The 6,259-nt window shown below is 58.3% G+C and overlaps 1 long non-coding RNA gene across 1 annotated transcript; it reads left to right on the top strand.

Moving 5' to 3' along the window:
• The first annotated feature begins 964 nt into the window (after positions 1 to 964).
• LOC132677352 (uncharacterized) lies at positions 965 to 5,940 on the top strand. Its single transcript, XR_013551426.2, has 4 exons — positions 965 to 1,123; positions 1,334 to 3,388; positions 5,439 to 5,544; positions 5,686 to 5,940. It is a non-coding gene; the product is annotated as an uncharacterized LOC132677352 (long non-coding RNA).
• Positions 5,941 to 6,259: the final 319 nt, after the last annotated feature.

Genomic DNA, 6,259 nt, shown 5'->3' with positions numbered 1-6,259 from the left:
GAGAAGGGAGAGAATGGCGGGAGCGGCCTCTGAAAGGAAGAAGTGACACACATAACTCCCCCCCACACTTACTTGGCCACAGCAGGGTTGCTGGGGCGCGCCTGAGTCCGCCAGGGTTGGGACCCGTAACCCTGTCCCAAGGAGGAGATGCCGATAAAAACAGTGGGACCCGTCCCAGTCCCTTTCCTAAAAGAGCGCGTCCCCGATCGTCCCCGGGAATGACCCGTCTGTCTTCCTTCTACTGAAGTTTACGTCACAAATCCCAAGTGCACGACGCAGCAGATTTTCACAGTGAGCACCGGGTGTGACCTGCGCTCGGGTCAGAAACGAGGCCGCCCGCGGACAGGACCCCGCGGCCTTTCCTCCGGCATCGGCAGGTGCGGAGGCCCCGCAGAAACACCTGCCCCGTGTGTCTGGCAACAGTAGCCGGAAGCAGTGGGCTGGAAACGTCCCGGGGCCTTCGAACGAGCGGGGCGGCGCTTCTGCAGGAGAAGGGGCCGGGTCTGGGCCGGGTGGGCTCCAGCGACGGGTGCGCCGGGACTCTTCCCACGGGCCCTCGTTGCTGGTGACTCGGGCTGTGTCTACATCGCTTCACGTCTGCCCTTGTTCCCGAGGAGTCCGTTCCAGGAAAGCCGCTTAGAACCTGGGGGGGGGGGGGGGTGGTGCTCAGCGTCCCCGCGTGGGCACTTCCATGGGCACCGGGAGCAGCCAGCCGCGAGCCCCTCCGTCAGACTGAGCAGACGCACATTCGCCTGCTCTCCCCCGTGGATTCTGGGTGGTTTCTGTGGCACGTGCTCCTGCCCGGCTTGGGGTCCTTCGCCTCCATCCCCGCAGCCCCTCGCCGAGGCTCCTGCTGGTGGGGGAAGCAGCCTTGTGTGAAGGCCCGTGTGGTGCTGGAAGCAGAAGAGCGGCTTCAGGGCCATCTGCACGTGGTCTCAGGGGGAACAGAGCACCATGTCCCCGGATTCCTAATGCCACGTGGCCTTGCGTCTCTGCAGCGGGGCGGCCCCAGGCCTCTTCGGGCCACAGAACAAGCCCGGGGTCCGACGGCGGTGGGGAACTCGGACACGGCGTGATCAGAGCCTGGAAAGAAAACCCCAGCCGGACGCGGCCCGTCGAGCAGGTGAGTTGAGCCGAGTGAGCGCGTCTACTTAGTTCCTCTGAACAGACCGGACTCCGCGGCCTCGAGAAGCAGAAACTGGCAGCCGGGACTGTGGGCGGGCAGGGGGCCACCGGGGGGGGGCCGCGGGGGGACAGCTGTGTGGGTGGGGGAGGTGGCCTGGGAAGGGAGACCCAAGGTCCCGTGTTCACAGCAGCGCGGTCTCACATGTAGGAAACCCTGAAGTCTCCAACGGGGAACCACCGTCAGCGCTGACAGACTCAGGAAGGCGGCAGGACACAAATCAACAGGCAGAAGTCACTCGCGTTTCAGATTAAGGAAACAATTCCTTTTAAAATGGCGTCAAAAAGAGTAAGACATTTAGAAACAAGTTAGGCCAACGAGACAGGAGACTTGTTCACGGGAACTACACCGTGTTACTGAACGACCACGGAAGGCGTTAATACGCGGACAGATGTCCTGTGTTCACGGCCGGGTGACGGGACGCCGCTAGGACGACAGTGTTCCCGAAATGCTGGTTCCTCTGCAGGTTCACTGCCATCACCCCCGAAGCCCTGGACACTTTTTTTGTAGATACAGAAAAATACGTTCCAAATTTCATACGGCGTTTCAAGGGACCCGGAATACGCGAAATAATTTTGACAAGGGAAAAGTTGGAGGACTCACGCTTCTTGATTTCAAAATTCACTGCAAAATTACAGCAATAGAAACAGTGTTATTCTGGCATAAAACACAAGTAGAGACGAGCGGATTGGAGGAGAAAACCCAGAAAGAAGGCCGCATAAACTTGGTGAACTGGTTTCCAACAAGAGTGCCAAAACTATTCAACGGGGGAAAAGACAGGTTTTTCTTTAACAAATGGTGTTGGGAAAACTGGACATCCCCACATGCGCGAGAGAAAGAGGCACCTTACGTGACACCCTTACGTGTCTCTCCCTTACGTGACACCATATGCCCAAATCAGAAATGGGGTCAAATACCCAAGCGTAAGAGCTAAGACCTAAGACTCTTAGAAGAACACACAGGAGAGAAGATTCGTGATGTTGCATTTGTGGTGATTTATTGGCTCTAACACCTGAAGCACAGGCAACTAGAAAAACAGATAAATTGGACTTTCACAAAAGGAAGCACTTTGGGGCATCAGAGGGCGCCATCAGGGGAGTTAAAGAGCCCACAGAACGGGAGAAAACATCTCCCTCACCTGATGAGGGGCCGACACCCAGGATCTGTAAAAACTGCTCAGCGACAAAGGAACGATCCCATTAAAAGATGGGCCAAGTCTGTCTCCAGAGACGACGCACAGATGGCCGGTCAGCGCCCGACTGGAACTCCCCTCACTCCTCACCAGGGGACACAGGACAATCGTGAGGTCCCACAACCATCAGAAGCGCAGCACAGCGAGCGTCGGCCGGGACGTGACGCCCAGGATGTGACGCCGACAGCCGAGCGCGTTGCCGGTGGGCGCGGGAGATGAACATCCCCCACAGAAACACAGGGGAGTCTCGGAAAGACCCATGTGGCCCAGCGATCCCACTCCTAGGGGTTTACGAGGTACTTGTGGTTCGTGAGCACGGCGGCCGCGAGGGAGAAGTGACCCCCGTGTGGCCCCCCCGGCATCGGCCCGCCCAGGGGACACCACGGCCACCTGCGCCTGCTCGTGCGGTCAGCTCTGCGGCGGGGTCCCTTCCCCGACCCCGTCTCTCCCTGGGGGGCCGGCCTCCCGCCCCTGGAGAGCGGCCAAGCCCCAGGTCTTGAGATCTGGGGCTTTGCAAAACTACGTTTCTCTGCAGACCAGAGGCGTTCCGCTCAAGCAGCAGGCTCTCGTAATGGCTCATCTTGGGATCCGAGCAGATAATCCTTCCCGAGAGCCTGTGGAGGGGAAGTTAAGGCAAAAAGTTACTGCATTTCTGGGCTCCTCTTGCCAAAGGCACGAGGCCCCGCTTCTTATTGGTTTTCCGCGGGCAGGTTTATTATTGCGCTTCCTCTTTACTGCTGGTCTCGGTGGAACCAGGGCAGTTGGAGGAGAGAGTCAGATTCCCCACCTCCGTGCCGTGTGGTTCTTCCACATCGCGTGGCAATGCGGAGCCTCGGGTGGCAGAGGGCCGTCGGGACACGGGACGGGGCAGCCAGGCGGGGTGGTGGGGACCAGAGCTTGCGCCCCTCTACCCCCACCCCCCCCCGAGGGGACCCTGGTGGTTGCCCGGTGGACGGAGTCCAGCGTTGACGAGCCCACGACCGTTCAAGAGCGTCCAGGTGTGGCACCCTCAGGTGAGAGCTCGGGTGTGTCCAGGTGGCTCTCGTGCAACACACCCTCTGTCGCCCCGGATCCACTGTCCCCCGTGTTCACCCCACTCCCTCCCCGCGCCTTGACCTGCGGGCCGTGTGGCCGGGGCTCCCACCTCCTGCCTTGTGGTCAGGCCCCACCCGCGGGAGCCCCCAGAGCTGGGGGTGGGGAGAGAGGCTGGGTCATCCCTGCGGGCTGTGCCAGGGGCAGGAACTCTGGTCAACAGCCCAGGGCCACCGAGCCTGTGAGCCCTGCCATCTCTCCCGATCTTGCAGCGCTGTCCCTTCCCTGCCTCTCAGGCCCAGGGAAGCAGCTCCCGCGGGCTCCTGTCTGGTTTCCTAACTTCTCTGCTGGATCCTCCGAAAGGAGCCCCTTCTGTCACATGTCTTGTGTCTTCCTCTGAACCTCCGGGTGCTGTATTTCCTGCTGGGACAGGGACAGACAGCGCCTGGATTAAACAAAACAAAGAGATGCCTCATGAATCCCTCCCCCATCTGACAAAGAAATCAATCTCCCCCTCCAATAAAGGGAACCATCTGTGCGTCTGTGTCTGGACTTTGCCCCTGAACTAGCATTCGGGACCGGATCACAAGGTCAGACAGTGCCCGCCTCCCACGCCATTGGGGCCACAATGTGGCCCTTGTGCGGGCCTTTCCTGCAGGCAGGCCAAGGTCAGCTGAGGCCGGCGGGGCACAGAAGGGGAGGACGGGGCGTCTGGCCCAGGAATTCCTGAGAGGCGCATCCTGGGGCCGCGTGGGAGGTACGTGAGCCATCGGGTGGTCCCCAAAGAGAATGGAGGCTCCTCCAGAGGCTACAACAGGCTCCATGTGGCCACCTGTTCCACTAACTTGGGGCTTCCAGCTGGGCCACAGCCTGGGAGCTGGACACGGCAGCCGTGTGTGGGTGGCCGGGACCTGTTGCCACGCCAGCTGCCACTTGCGGCCTCCTGAGCAGATGTGGCCCTCCCAGCACAAGAAGCCCTGGGCAGCTCCTGGCTCCGTGGGGCCCTGTGAGCCCCTGGGGGGCACCTCCTGAGCTTGTCCTCCCAGGGTGGCCCCGGGGACGCTGAGCCAGGCAGGGCCTGCTGTACAGGCAGGGGGGCTTCAACCCCCCACCTAGAACCCACGCGTGGCTTTGGTGCGTGTCACAGGCACGGACTCCCCTCGCTGGAAAACGTAAATGACACGAAAGTGCATGGAGGAAAATGGGGGGCCTGTGCCCTCAGACCCCACCCATGGGTGGGCTGCCGATTCTTTTCCAGTATTTTGAATATTTTTCCTATAAATGTCACACGTGTCTAGGGCACAAAAGTGGGCCACGATACACAGAAAGTTCTTAGTTTAATTTAACTCTGTTCCACGAGCAGTGTCCCGGTGAATATAGGTCCACACCCTGTTTAAAAAAGCATTAGAGTATTTCATCGTGCGCACACCCCCGGGGGTGAAGTCACCACTGCTGTCTTGTTGGAGCCTGAGACGTCGTCAGCGGGCTTCCCTCCTGGGGCGCCCTCGGTGTGGACCCTGGGCGCCACCTGGGCGCGACCTCGCGGGGAAGATACCTGCAGCTGGAAGGACACCCGGAGCAGCTGCGATGTTGTCAGCAAACCGCGTGTGTCCTGTCATCACACTCCTGGACGCGTCACCGTGCCTCCTAACAGAAGCTGTCTGCCCCAGCACGCTTTGTCACAGTTCATTAACAATTCCTCACTCGAATGTAATGCTAGCCCACGTGCAGATCCCGTTCTAAACTGTAATTTAATAGTGGGTTCATTTGAACCGAGGTCCAGACAGACTCTGTGTCATGTATGAACACCGTGTCCCCCGAGTCCCTCCAGATCTGGTCGCGGTCCCTCCCTCTCCCACATCATGGGTTTCCGCCCCCCAGGTCGACTAGCAGATGAAATCACGCGGGGGGCGGGGGTCTCTGTTCCAGCGCCCCGTGTTCTCATTTTAGGCTCCCACACTCCTGCAGCTTGAAATGAACTCTAACAGCCGCGTCAACTCAGGTTGGTTTGTCTCTGTGACTACTTCACAGGCGAAGGTGGCGTCGGTCGTGTCGGGAGGCGCGTCCCGGCTGTCCACCTCGCTTCCTAGGATGCTGAGGCCGCTCGGTGATTCAGGTGGTAACAGTCTGCCCCCAGGTAGGTTTCACGGAACCTTCCACCTGAGGGTTTTAACATCCGCTGAAATGATCAGAACTGATTTTTCAGTAGGGTTTTGAAACTTGCAGTTCTCTTCATTTCCTCTGATACTATTTGAGTTCTTCTCTTTATTTTTTAAAGTGGGCTTTATACCCAGCGTGGATCCCAGAGCGGGACTTGAAGTCATGACACTGAGATCAAGACCTGAGCTAAGGTCAAGAGTCAGGTGCCTAACCGACCGAGCCACCCAGGGTTCCCAGATTTGCACACTCTGGACGTTCCATATGAAGGTAATCGTACGGTACGTGACTTTTTGTTTCTGACTTCTTTCAGTCGGGATAACGTTTTCGGGTTTCACCCGTGTTGTAGCATTATTAGCACTAATTCACTCGCGTGGCTGAACAGTATCCCATCGTGTGGGTAGACCACTTGTTAGTCCATTCATGGGTGACAAATATTTGGATGGTCTTCACACGTCGGCTGCTAAGTGTAGCGTTGGCAAGAATGCTCATGGACAAGTATCAGAGTGGAACTGCTAATCCTACACTTAACTCTTTGAGGAAATGCTCAGCTGTTTTCCACACCGGCTGCACCGTTTTACGTTCCCATCAGCAGTGTTTGAGGTTTCCGCTTTCTTCACACCTTTGCCGACACTTGTTACTTTCTGTTTTCAAAAATTATCACTACAGCCCTCCTACTGGCTGTAAACTGGAAT

The sequence above is a fragment of the Panthera onca genome, chromosome D3 (genome assembly GCF_046562875.1).
Source record: "Panthera onca isolate mPanOnc1 chromosome D3, mPanOnc1 haplotype 2, whole genome shotgun sequence".
Classification (NCBI taxonomy): domain Eukaryota; kingdom Metazoa; phylum Chordata; class Mammalia; order Carnivora; family Felidae; genus Panthera; species Panthera onca.
Note: the sequence above shows the minus strand (reverse complement) of the source record. Positions and strands in the feature narration are given on the sequence as shown.